This window comes from Podarcis liolepis (assembly GCF_965112155.1).
Source record: "Podarcis liolepis genome assembly, chromosome: 8".
Classification (NCBI taxonomy): domain Eukaryota; kingdom Metazoa; phylum Chordata; class Lepidosauria; order Squamata; family Lacertidae; genus Podarcis; species Podarcis liolepis.
In genome coordinates this window covers 44,705,215-44,719,803 of record NC_139560.1, presented here as the reverse complement: position 1 = coordinate 44,719,803, position 14,589 = coordinate 44,705,215, and the positions used below count along the sequence as shown (strand labels likewise).

General features: G+C 40.3%; 1 protein-coding gene and 1 long non-coding RNA gene across 24 annotated transcripts in view; one reads left to right on the top strand and one right to left on the bottom strand.

Annotated features, from left to right (window-relative positions):
- Window positions 1–14,589, bottom strand: part of ZNF521 (zinc finger protein 521) — a 304,344-nt gene that overhangs the window by 157,690 nt on the left and 132,065 nt on the right. The window lies entirely within an intron of this gene.
- LOC310713531 lies at window positions 11–3,433 on the top strand. The gene is made up of 3 exons (XR_014529311.1): window positions 11–194; window positions 626–2,164; window positions 3,391–3,433. It is a non-coding gene; the product is annotated as an uncharacterized lncRNA (long non-coding RNA).

Genomic DNA, 14,589 nt, shown 5'->3' with positions numbered 1-14,589 from the left:
CTAGAGGAAAGAACAAGGGAAAGTATTAATTAAGCAATAAATGCACATAAATGAATTCTCACAACAATTACGTAAAAAAAAATTCAGCAAGCTAAAAATGTGGACATAATAAATATTAGTATAGAATCAGGCTCTATTTCCATATCTTCCCCATTTCTCCTGTTTTGCTAGTCTTACAACCCACTAGACATACAGTGGTGCCTCGCAAGACGAAAAGAATCTGTTCCGCGAGTCTCTTCGTCTTGCGGTTTTTTCGTCTTGCGAAGCAAGCCCATTAGTGGATTAGCACTATTAGCGGCTTAGCGGATCAGCTGATAAGCGGTTTAGTGGCTTAGCGGATCAGCTGATCAGCGGCTTAGCGGATCAGCTGTTAAGCGGCTTAGCGGATCAGCTGATAAGCGGCTTAGCGGATCAGCTGTTAAGCGGCTTAGCAGCTTAGGATCAGATGATAAGCGGCTTAGGAAAAGGGGGGGGGGAACCCCGCAGGAACTCGCAAGACATTTTCGTCTTGCGAAGCAAGCCCATAGTAAATTCGTTTTGTGAAGCACCTCCAAAACGGAAAACCCTTTCGTCTAGCGGGTTTTCCGTCTTGCGAGGCATTCGTCTTGCGGGGCACCACTGTAAGTCACATCCACTGCAGTCTAGTTATGCATCATTTAAAAAGAGAGAAGGGGATACAATTTTGCAAACCTTTTTCTTCAACTTCCAACTTAAAGGCTTTTCTATCTAAAAAGGTATCTGCACAAAGAAAACTAGCACACCAGTGAAGATTCAGTCAAGCTGACATGCTATAGATTTCTAAATGCTTAGAAGTTGTTCTGTTGCCAGTGGTCTCTTACATTCAGCTGGTAACAAGGATTGGTTCCCCAAATATTAAAGAACCCATAGCACATTTCTTCACTTGATCATAAATCAAGACAAACAGAGAAAGTTTCTCCTTAATACTCTGCAGAATGAATCCAGATGACCAGCTTACCAAGCGGTCATTGCACAGTGTTATGCGATATGGCTTGGTAAATTATATTCATCCAATGTCACATGACTGCCCAGGTTAATGCGTGTCTTGTTCTGCTTCTTATCTAGGATTTCCATACCTCCTGGGGGAATTAGGATCGATCTCAATATGGCCAATTTTTTTTCGCTTGGGAAGCCCCCAAACCATTTTCTAACACCACAGCTCCTGCGCTGCAGTAAGATGCACAAAATGTGTCAAATATCCACAACCCTGCTCTTAGATTGCTCTGACTGATGGAGCCTTGAAGGACATTATATTAGTACAATGCATGTCCAGCCGACCAGCAAATGTCAGGACCCCCGGTGGCTGTTGCCAGCCTTACATGGCTGCTAGTCAAACAGCTAACAGGGGACATGTAACTTCTTTTTATGTATGCGTTCTTACTGTAGTGTTTCATTTGAATATTAGTTCATCATCTTTCCCAAAGAGGGGGTGTATGCTTGTTTGGGGCACAGGTTGAGTGGAAGAAACCATCTTTGTAATCTGTAAATGCTGAAACCTTTATAAATGTGTGCAATTCAATGGCATATTCTTCATAGAAAGTGAGCTCCATGGCTGAGTGGGGACTGGGATTCTGGTCTCCTAAGTCCCAGACTAACACTCAAATCACTATGCCACACTGGTTTAAGCTATGTACCTGACAGCAAAATTCCTGTATTCTGAATCTACCCTATTTAGCTAAAACTGAAGAGACATAGCTTGTTGATCTTAAATCAGTGCAGTCCTGCCACTTTCATTCGCATAGTGCCAAACCATGATCTGGCATTGCTTCTGACCTTGTGTCCAGTTTTAAGAATTACTGGTAAATGTCAACAACCACAGAGCTTATGACAGTTACTGCAACACATTCCTGTTCAAGTCAAAGATTATAAAACTAGAACCTTAATACCTGAAATGTGCAATATCTGAGTAATTTATAGTATTCCCATAAAAATCCCAAAGGGAAATCTCAGAAAATTACATTTACCAGTAAATCTCAAAGCTAACTCAGTGCCTTCAATAAATGTCTAAATGTCATCTTCATTTCCATCGTAAATGTCTAAATCTCATCCTCATTTCTATCATTTACCAGTGAAGGACATTTATAAGCCCTGGGACACAAACATCTGACATTTCTGGCTGGGCCTCCTAAAATCTTGAGAATTGCAAGTAAATATCAAGATCCACCAACTTTCATTTGCCATAGCATATATACCCTATTAACTTCATATTTCTAAATCTTTCAACTGCATACTTGCTCATTTACAACTGTAATTTATTTTAATAGTTCATATCATTTGCTTCAAGTGGCAAATACTTAGGTATCTTTAGATAGACTGGTGCCTTAGAATAAACCCAGCTTTAATTTAATTTAATTTGGCGATGGATGGGGACCATTTATTTACTCTTTAAGGTGGCACTTGTAGGGATGTAGTCCATTACTTGATGCCGGTGCAGATTATAATTCAAGAGATTCATCACCAGTACCAATTCGCTTCAGTTCTCACTTCGCTATTTTTAACCATTCCTGGTCCAGTTCTTAGGTTTTCAAAAATAACAATATTGTTTACGTTCTTTATGATGATCTCAGGGATGGTTGAAAACTCAGTGAGCCCACTGAAGTATGCATCTTGCCTCAAGGTTACTGTCTGTTCAAGTGAAGACGAGAAGGCAATGAAGCCCATGTCCCCTTACTGTTGTTTGTGGTTTTTCCTTGTCAACCAGCTACCACATTAACAACTTAAATTGTCAAGCAAATCAGTAACCCATTTCATTTATTGTTCATTTGGATTTTAGGGCACCGTGTGCTTATGATTCATCCACCTACCCATGCACCCTAAAAACCCCCAGTTCACATCACTCAAGGCATGGCTTGCAGGGTGTGCATATGATTTTCACCACAACCCACCACACACTTTGACCAGGGTGGCGGTGGGGAATGCAGTTATTATTTTTGCTAATAAGTATTAACTGTTGATAGAAAGATTATTATAGTGTTATAATAAAAAATGTAATATTATTATTAAAACTATATGCATCAGGCTCACATTTCAACACTCACAAAATACAGATGAATTCCATTTTTTGCTGCATTAATAAATATAACATTTTCACATTAAGACGTAAGACAATGGCTGTGCTTTCATTGTGAGTTTGGCAAAACTACATGGAACGAAAAAATGAGAAATGGGTTAACGATAAAACAATGAATGTTAATGGTTGTTAATGGCTAAAATAGTCACTTGAACAGTGAATCAATTACAGAAGTAAATGTGAATGCACATTTCAGCAGTACCCTTTTAGCAGGACAGGTAAGATCAGATATTGCTGCTGATGGTAGCTGAATCTTAGCAGAACAAATGTTGTCATATAATTTTTTTGTTAATTGTAAGCAGGAAATCAGCAGAAAGTCACTACAAGCAAGCCTACTTCACAAGAAGGATCAGTTTGATACTTGGTCTGCTTGTAGCAAATTTCACCATCATTCCTACATAAGACATGTCAAGATGAGGAAAAATGTATTTCAGGTACCTGGGACTCCAAAACAGAACATGCCAGGTAGGAAAATTGCATCTACAATAGACTTTTAAATAACAACCATCAAGGTTGAGAGATTTATTGTGCCAAGTTCCTTAAAAGATGTTTTTGATACTGACACGTAGGCCAGCACACATTGCGTATATAACAATCACTCTTCCTTTTTTAACATTATTTCCCTTTAGAACTAGTTAGAAAATATTTCTTGCTCCCAGGTGCCTAACATTATATATGGCTTATTAGCATACCCCAGCATTACTCCTGATATGTGACTTTATTGAAAAACAAAGAAACGTAAACTTAATGGCTGGTCTTTTCTCTCGTTAGAACAGTAAAACATAGTGCATGTCAAGAATTGTCAACAGAAATTATGACGGATGAATACAATGACACAACGTACAAAGCTCTCCCCCCCCCCAACTTTATTTGAAGCTTAATGATAGCAAGGAAAATCACTTGACAAAAACAACAACACAGCTCTTACTAGCCTCTTCAGAATGATCTGACATACTTGAAGATCAACACAGACATCTTTTATCATAAAACAAGAGACTGTTTTTGTCTCTGCTGCTAGATCAAACACTAGTTCTTTTTAGATTCCAAAGAGCTTCTAAAATGTTACTATCAACTTTTATTAAGTCAGCAATATACTTAACTAGACTTGTGTCAACGAACTTAAGATTTTTAAATGATCAAAAATGCTGTCATATTCAAACCTTGCAGAAGCAAACACAGCATTCTTATTTCCATCATTTTGTCTCTTTTAACAAAGCAGCAAAGGATTGACTTCTTCTGAAATCAGCAGTACACTTCTCATTTGAATGCCTGTTGGATCAGTTTCTAAAAGAAGTGGGTGCTAGCTACTGCTATGGTAGTTTTCTTTTCATTTTGTTGCTAGTCTCTCCATGCAGTGGTGCTATCTAACTCATGCTGAAGAAAGCAAAGAGGTCAAATATAATGGTAATATATATTAATATTTTTATCAAGTGTAAATTTTAGTGTTTATTTACTTCCAAGATTCGTAAACCACTTTTCACCAAACATGATCACAAAGCAGTGTACAGGGAGTGTTCTTGCTTAGTGACGGCTTTGGAAAATGCATATTATTTGGGGTGTGTAGGTTGGCAGGTATCTCATGGATGAAAGAAATCAGGCAGGTACATTAAGAAAAATGTGTTGGTTTAAAGGGCAACATGGAAAAATATGGGTAGAAGAAAAACCAGGAAGCTCTTCAGCAACCCAAATCTGTGCTGTCACATGGAGAGAGGCCCTGATCAGGAATACTATATAGCTAGAATGAAAACTACAATATAGGGTGAAGCAATGCCATCAAGATCCCAGGCAGTATCTTTCGAAAGCAATAAAGTTAGCTTTGGTGTGGAAGCCAGAAGACCACTCTGCAAAGCTGCTTGACTGCCAATAGTCAGGGGCTGTTAAGCTGGCGTTTCATCAGCAGAAGCTAGTGGTCATGAGATATTTTTTTTCCTGAATGAGCAATTTATCTGTAGGAGATGGGGCTTGACAGCAGGTCTCTGTAGGGGCATTTGTGTGAGGGGGAAGGAAAGGTGTGTGCAGAGTGAACTGAGAGAGAATCAAACAGAGAGCAGTGAGTTGGCTGAAAGTGAATCGCCCCTGGGTTGCAAGCACTCTCTCTGAGAATCAGATGTGGGGTTAGTGGAATTCTTGCCTGCTGAGGGAGTGTCAGTTTGCTTCTAATATGCTCTGCTTGTATATTTGTAAATGAACAGATATTGCAAAGACATCATAAGTCTCCAGTGCTCTCATTCAAACGAAATTAAACCCTGTAGCACTGCCCCTGGAAATTCTCACTATTTGAGGAAGTGCGAAGTGTGTAACAGTGTGATATCTTTGTTTAGGCTTATAAACAAGTATTACTAATTAATGATGCACATCTCAATCCTTCATTCAAAATTTGCCAAAGAAGTATGCAGTTTGCCTTTACTCTGTATGTTAGAGATAAAAAAAAACCAAATTCAAACACTGTGACTACAACTCTCCTTCCAAAATTAATTGTAGACTTATAAACTATTATGGAGCTCGAGTAAGACACTGGCATAGATCCGTAACAGCCCATGGGATTTCCTCGCTAAATGCGGCGGTATGTGGCTCAAGCCTAAAAATTCATATAGAAAACTGCATAAAGGTTTTCTCCCCCTTAAATACAACTGTGATGCTAACTCCTTGTACCACTGGGGATGGTAGCCAATGCCGAATTATAGCAGTTCATAAAACAGCTCATAATATTCCTGACCTGAAAAGTTAGGTGATGTTAGAAGGCCAATTCAGTGCTGTGGTCTAATAGAAGAACTCCCAGTTCTGCAGCTTTTCCTCAGGTTTGGTGAACTTGCCGCTGAGGGAGGAAACCAGTTCCTTCCTCTGTGCCACCAGACCACCAGCATACAGTTTATTTGCCCGTTCTTCACCAGAGCACTGCCACCACTCTCCAGCTAGAACATGCTCCCTATACAAGCCAATCCTTGGGCCTGACCTCCTGATAAAATTTTTCGAAAGTGTTCCTTCAGACTGTTGCAATTTTGCAATAGGGATTCAATTGCATAGCGGCAAATTCAGATGGCACAATGAAACCTTGTGCAAAGAAATCAGGATGAACGTTCAATAAACATGTCATGTGGAAGCTACCCTTATTAGGAATTAAACAGTCTTTTTGAAAACTTCAGTAAAATCATGTGTGCACAATTGAGCTAAAGTTAGGTACTTTTGAATCTCATCAATTTCAATGTTAGAGAGCTAAGAACATGATTAACCCTCTCATTTAATTAGGAAGTATTTAAAGTCCTTAACTTTATGCCGAATTGTGCCCTCTGCATTTAAAATCTGTCCAGGTCCGCGCTTAGGTTTGACAGTACTGATATGGCACTAAAAGTTCAAATCATGCTGAAATAAAGGAAATAGTCGAGAATATAGAAACATGCCCTCCAACATTCCACATGAATGTTCAAAAGAGAGTATCAAAATAGATGCCTGAACATCTATCGCTTTTGTTCAAAACTAATTTTATCTATATTTCTTTATCACCCGTTGATTCTTCTACTCATTCTTAATTCTTTCCTTTTTTCTTCCCTCCGAGTGCGGTCTTGGGAGAGAAAATATTAATCCTTTCCGGTTAAATTCTGCAAATCTGGTGTGTCTTCAAAATAAATGTTTTTATAAGGAGTTTAATGCTGTTAAGTACTTATATTGCATATTAATCTTTTCTTTTGTATTGTCTCCACAGCTTTTTCAAATCCAGGGAAACTGTGTGTGTTGCACCCTCTTTCAATGCTTTCAAATAAACTTTGTAAAAATATTCAATCAACATTTCTAGGCATGATCTCACTTTAGAGGAACTGTGCCCTTTATCTTTCATTAGATCTTAACTTTCTAGGTGTTCCTCTATTAAATTCTGATTAGCCTCTCTAGGAGCTTCTCCTACTGTTTAAACCAAGCTTTTAAAACATGTAATTTTCTGGCTAATCCTCATGCTCACCTAAATGCCTACCTTAACATTAGCTATCCCTTAACCTGACAATAACTCTTCAGTTTCCAAAGCAACAAACATACCTATTTAAGAGCTTCCTTCTGTCTAATATACTAATCCTAGATATGCACAGTGATAGTGCATCCAGTTTAAACTGTTTTGCTTTGCCTTGGGAGAAGCCCAGAGTACTGTTATGAGAGGTCACATAAATGCAGTTAATAAATTAACCCCGCTTACATAAGAGTAAGCACCATTGAATTCAAAAAGGCTTCTTTCAGAGTAGACACCAAACCCAAGAAAACTGGCTTGTTCATGTTGCCACCTTCCCTTGACAAGCTATTTTTTGTTGAACCAATTAAAACAAATGAGACTCGTTTCTTTTCATGGAATTTATGGATCTCCTCTTCCAAATTTTATCCTCACAACCCTGAGACATAGACTGACAGTGAATAGCCCAAGGTGGTCTAGGGAGTTTCATAGATGAGTGGTGATTTTAACCCTGGCCTCCTACGATCTGGTCTATTTAATATCCCTCCACATTCTGGCAAAAAGCCATAGAAGTAAAGAAGGTGGCGATGGGCTGTAATCATTTTCCATTGGGCTGAAAGTTTAGTGGTGGGACCTTGTTAATAGTTCTGTGTGGCACCTTCCACCAACCAATTCAAACTCCAGTCTTATCTAGGGGACATCCTCATGGAATTTGGTGGGGATTATTTCTGACAAATATATAGTTATTGTGACACAGACCCAAACTAGAAATCAAGAGCGCAGGGAACCCTCCTAAACCAAAGTTAGACACTTTTCAGTTGAGTTAGGCACTAAGCACTCACACAACTGCAATGCTTTTGTGTCCACATCTTTGCAAGGGAGGAGGATGGGAAGAAAATGAGAACAGCTTCGCCCAGCCTACAGGACCTCCTTGGTCACAGGCCGCCCTCACCAGGCCTAGGCCCTACCAGCTGCTGCTGTTTTGAGTCCAAAAAGATCTGGAAAGCACTACATTGGCTACTTCTGATTTAGAAAGAACCGTCCTGGCTATCCCTGTATTAGTAGGAAGAACTATCTTGCTGTCTGGATCGCAAGAAGAAGCTATTTTTTAGGGTCCAAGGCTAGAAGAGAGAGCTGCCCATAGGCATGAATAGAGAAAGGGATTGGGACTGGGCACAAGGGTGACTGTTATTGCCAATCAATTCTATCAAACTTCAGCTCCATCGGCCACCATTTTGTGACTGGTGGGTATCAGTAATTTCCAGTCACCCCAAGTGGTTGCATGGGAACAGAAAGACTGAGAAGCTCTGCATTAAGGCATGGTCCTTCCTCAGCACTACTTTTCTGGCACAAGGCCCAGAGATCAGGCAGCAAGTTGGGGGGATACTTTACTTAGCATTATTATGGTTTTCACGCAATACATCTTTGCATGGGTTCCACTTTGTAATGGCAATGCTTCTTTAAAAACATGGGTCTATTGTCTTAAGAAACTTTGTCCCAAATTTCTACTGCAACTGCTGAGTGCAAACTTTCTTTCAGGAAATTCCCTGGTATGCCTTCTTCATTAAGCTCTTCTCCCTTATTTCCAGTTCTCAAAAATGTCTTATATCTCTGGTAAAATAAATTGTCCACTTGGGAACAAAATTTTAATTTGATTTTGAGTGAGATAAAACACTCTCCACAACTATGAAGCCCTCTTTCCTACTCTGCATTTCTTTACAAGGCTTTTATGGTGAAATCAGAGGCACTAGGCACACATTATTCATGCATACAATATATGCATGAGTAAGGGAGAACTGGCCATGCCCCAGCATAGTTTGCACCACTGGCCTCACTCCCTTGATGCCCCAATCTTGTGCTGCACCTATGTGTGCTCAGCTAAATACAAGTAAGTGCACTTTTGCAGCCTCCACTGCTCAGTGGTAGAGCATCTGTTTTGTATGCAAAAGATCCCAGATTTAGTCCCAGCTAGGACTAGAAATGTCTCCCAGTTATCAAGACTCCCGTTATCAGTCAGTGTAGACAACACTGAGCTAGATGGGTCCAACAAGCTCCCCTCCCTCCATGTCTCCCAGGACCAGAGGTGGTATGAAGAAGCAGTAGCAGAGACAGGCACATTGGCATAGTCTCAGATTGCTTGGGTAGCTGTGGGAAAGTGGGTGTCTTCAGCCTCCACAACTGCCTTATAGGGGCAAGATCTACTCAGAAGACTTGCTGTGCTCATTAGGCATGGCTCCCCTGAGCAGGCTATGTTTCTCCAAACAAAGAGTTAACTTCACATACTCTATCTGATTTTTTGCTGGCTCGCTGCCTGACACACAGAAAGAGAGAGATACAAAGTAAAAAGGGCACAACACACACGAAAGAAAAGCGAAAAGGCCCTTTCTACTACCTAAACATGTCCACATGTCAACAGCCAATGCGTCCTAGGTATGCTCATACCTCATGATATAATGCCTGAGTGATGGGACACAAGAGCAGAATACACAAGGGAGGACGGGATACTTTCTTTCAACCATGCATTCATGTCTTGAGCCCTTGAAACCGACTCCTAGACAACCCTGTGTGGCTCCTAAGTTTTGCAAAAAAAAATTAATTTTTTTTGCACTCCTGGCTATAACAAATGTAGAATGCTGATGTTCACTGTGATATTTTGTACCTGTGATATTCATTCACTATCCCCCCCAACAGCTGTTATGCTAATAATAAAAAAGTCCAACAAGCAATGCTATAAGACAATGAGATAGCATTCAAGCGACCAACCACTTTTTCTACCCACAATCAGCAACAGCTGTGTCCAATAAAAGTAACAGTTTGCAAGTGCTCACTGGAGAATACTCCTTCAACACTTATGCCTATCGCAAATTTTGTAAACGCTCTCAGGATTCTGAGGCAACATGTAGGGCTCTTTAAAATTTTATAAATCTGCATCACCTTAAAAAACCCTACTGACATCAAGTGTCTGTATTTCACCTCTGAAAACAATGTGATTTATTTTGATAAATAAGCCTGGCTTTGTCCCCACTGCCACCTTTAAGGATCCCCCTCTATTTCACTCTCAGCATCTGAATGGAAAAACGAAACACTTAGCTCTGGAAGCAGTGATAAATATCATTCTTTAAATAAGAAGAGCAACAAGGAAGGCAGGTAAGAACTTTTGCCCCCATAGGATTACAACTGGCTTTTTGTGCTGTTCAAACAAAGAGCAGAGTTATAGGCAGCAGTGGCCCACACTGTGTGATGCTCCCTGCTGTTTTGCCCCTCCTCCTCTTGCTAAACAGCAGCAAAATATAGCGCTGGGAAGCCGGAAAAGCAATGCACCCCCACTGGTGCCTACTGGTCACAGGACCAGAACTAAGGGATAAGGGGAAACTGCTGCATTTCTTGATTTAATTTTTTAAAAGTTAATTTAATTGTTTGCAAGCCACGTTTTAGCATGAACACATGAAGGCCATTTTGGTCCTCCTCCAGTCCTGCTGCTATGAGCTAAGCCATGGTTTGTGGCTCAGTATGTTGTCTGCATGCAGGCTAGTAGCTATCTTGCTTCAAACAACGAGTTGTAATCAAGGTTTGTTCTCAGTTTGTAGCTCATAGTTTGTCTGGAGGGAAGAAACCATGAGCCTGGGTTCAGATGACATGCTAAGTCAAACCATGGCTTAGGTTACAGCAGCACAGCAGGACCAGAACAGCAAACTGGCCTTGATCTCCTCTCCGGGAACCCAGAGGCTCACAAACTTGTGCTATGCCAGAGTTTGATTTAGAACTGCACACAAACCGAGCTTAAAAAATCTAAGCGTGACAGTGGCCTGGGTCAGGTGACATGCTAAGCCCAACCTTAGTTTAGTGAGGCTGTGCAAGTGTTCAAGCTCCCAGAGAGGATCTTGCAGCAGCTTTCCTCCCCACTGGTACTTTCCGATGCTGTGCTAAGCCAAGCCAAGGTTTGGATATGTGTATCATCCTAACCAGGACTAGTGGTTAAGCACTCCTCTCATTGATAGCAAGCTGTAGCCAAGAGCCATAGGAGCCAATAAAGGAGACATAGCTCCCCCAATAAAATATTTGAGGGCCCCGCCCCAAGTTAATGGGCATTGCCATTCAAATGGTGTGTGTGCTGGTGTGTCATATGATTATGTGGGGCGCCGTTTACTAGTCCCTCCCCCATTTTATTCAAGTTGGCACCCCTGCAAGAGCAAATCTTTGCATGATCTTGCGGAACTAAGGTTTGGCTTAATGTATCACACAAACCAGCTCAGTGTTTTAAATGTAAGATATATTTAGACCAGAAGCAGGTTTTTTTAATCATTCAAAAGTTGTATAAAGTACGTGCTAATTGAATCCCATGCTGTCCCTTTTTAGAACTGTATCACTTCCGTTTCAGCTAGCAATCATCACTGGTCCTCAGCTTCTCAGGTAGGCCCCTTTTATGCATAATGAGTAAAGTGAAGACAGAGGTGCTTTTTATTATGTCTGTTTTTATAAGACTTTGTTAACAATCCCACAGTAAGGGTTATCCAGTTACCAAGGCTGGATCTAGACACATCAACAAAGCGTTTCAGTTAAACTTTGTATGGGAAACCGGGTTGGCAAAAATGGAACACCACAGCACCATCTGGTATCATAAACAACGCATATAAAGCACTTTTTCTTTAACAATGTAGCTGAGTCCCAAGTTGCCCTCAACAGATACCTTGACAGACTCCTTTTAGAAACAATGCCCCAACTGTTGGAGGTGGTGGTTCCAATATTTCAACTAATTTATTCCAAAAGTATTTAGGAGCTATCTTCGCTCCTCCACCTGTGCCCTTTCTTTCCCTGGTTGTTTTCCTTTATGGTGGCCCTTTAGAATCCTTGGAAGATGCCTCTTGTGTCCCTAAACGCTCTAGACTATCCATACAAGCCTACTTCAGTGTGTCCCTCGAAGTCCTGTATTTTGAATCTCACCATTTACCCCCTTCGCTTTTTTTGAGACCTTGCTCCACTTATGTGTGTTTCAAATTGTGATGACCCGAAGGTGGACACGATATTCCAGCTGAGCCCTAATCAGGGCCAAGTAGAGCAATACCATGAAATCCCATGATCTGAATAAAGTGTTTCTGTTCATGCAGTCCCAAGTGTGATTATTAGGCCCTTTGCCTAACACTTACATATGCAAAAGATTAGCTAAGTAAAAGCTGGAACAAACTGAAAATATCCTTCCACTCTCCAAGAAAAAAATGTGAAATCATCACCACTAAGTATCTTCCCTCTTCCCTGTAATCTATAGGCTCTTAAAACTGCCAACTGCCATTTCTGGTCAGCTTCTGGCAACTTCAAGGTTCTCAAATTTCACTAATTCTTTATACACTTTCTTGTGCTTTTAGTGGGTCTGGGGAAAGCAAAGACTTTTCTAAACCTTAGAATATATTGTCTATTGGAGGCCAACTGGAGAAAGGATATTAAAGCTAACACAGCACAAATCAGCATATCATATATTATTGTTTCTATGCTTATCAATTTTTGTGATGGAACCAGAGGGAGACATTAGTTTTCTATTGCCTTCATTTGGACAGAGAGACTACTGATATTCAATAAACTTGTTATGGGATTGCTACAGTATTTGCTTATCCCAGCAGGTGTTAACGCAAATATGGATGAGTGGCAGCAGCAGCAGAAATCTCAAGTATATGGGCATATCCCCATGCCCAACTTATCAGCGATATGAGGAAAGAGGTTACATGTTTCACACATTTAGCCACTTCCAATCCAACAACCATTCAAAAGCAATCCGTTTCATGTTTAATTTGCAGGTTTCTCTGAAGTGCTGGAAATCTAATGCCCACGCCTAAGGCCATAGAGGAAAGATAATGCTTTTTATTTGTCTGACATTTCCTACGATGGTTGCCAATATTTTACTGGCCCTTTAACTTGATGTTCAGGCAGTGGAAGGTAAATAATATTATTTATATATTTCAGAGCTTTTATGCCCTGCCAAATAATACACTTATCTCAGAAACTTAAGCTGTTTTCTAAAGATCAGGGTGCTGTGAAGTGTACAAGGGCAGGACAGCTCTTTTTTCTGATCCGTTGGCATCCTACAAGTGCTATGGCATGGGCTGTTCACAATGCTGCCGAACATAGGTTCCTTTCTCTCTGGCAACGGAGGATGGAGAGTATAAAAGGGAATAGTTTCCCCACTTTTCTAATGAGCATCTATGCAGACTTGCAGTAGAAAAATTAAAAGAATGTAATCCAGTGTAATACCTAATCCAGTGGCCAGTCAGATACATATGAGATGCAGGTAAAGGTAAGCCGTCGAAAGGTCCTTTTTACCTTACCTTACATATGAGATGCTCACAAGCATGACACAAGCACAGTCCCATTCTCCTAGTAATTCAGAGGCATCTCAATTCATGCTCAGGTCTTTGAGAACACCTAATTAATCTGTATCAAGGATCAACAGATTATAAGGGGCTCTGGAAATAAGGTTTGGACGAACAGAAATAAAGCTACCCTTTTCCTTAATGAAAATCAAATGACGTAGACTAAGCATAGACACTGGGTGGCTGCGACACATTTGGACTACCACAACTTCCTCCCTGGCTATACTTAGTTTCTCCATAGTCACAATCTATCAGGCTCTCAGATGAATAGGTATGCATGGGTGGAGTAGGAGGATAGGGGAACAAGACTTAAAAGTGCCTGGATGCAGGCCATGGACAATATGTTTCCTTCCCCTTGTGTAAACAAAATGGAAACTAAAGCAAGTCAAGGGATAAATAATGTACATTTAAGTGTGCTTGGGAATGCCCCCTTTGGCAATTCTAATTCGTGTTAGTGATTATGATAATAGAACAAGGCCATAGCATTTACTGCAAATTAATTAATCTGGAATAAGAGTGTGATCTTGTTAATGCCCCATGGGACACTCACATTTGTACAATTTTATGTTACAGATTATTCTGCAAGAAATGTTAATCATCTGATGCCTGGCTTGATATTCTGTCAAACATGCACACACAGAAATAAAAATTAAATTGCAATGAAAAGACTAATTTGCCCTTTAGCAAATGTAGGTGTTACACTGTGGCGTTTCTTTTTAATCAAAGTAGAGCAAGACAGGGGAAAATTAATGTCAACAACATAATTTACAAAAATAGCCCTCCTGCTCTGTTGCTCACAAATATTTTCAAAAACAGCGCTCTGCATGCCAACGCTTTGGCTTGATGTAGTTTACTTTTGTGTCATTAACACTCTGTGCCGTAAGCATAACTCAGAACTAGGGATTCCAACTCGAAATGAACCTCAGCTAAGATTCCAGCTCTCAGTTGTGCTGGCATGAAGATTATTCTCTTCAGTGATAAAGAAGACAATATCCTAGGGAGACTGGAATTAGTCCTACTCTGCATCATTCAAGCCAAAACACAAGGCTTATCAAGAAGCAAGTAATTGCTAGCTAGCTAATGGCTATGGGAGATACACCACACATTCTGGCTAAGCATATCCTAGCAAATAACTAGCAAAATAAAAAATAAAAAATGATATTATGCATTTTTTTAAAAAAAATCAAAGGCCTGTTTTTAAGCAAAGAGAG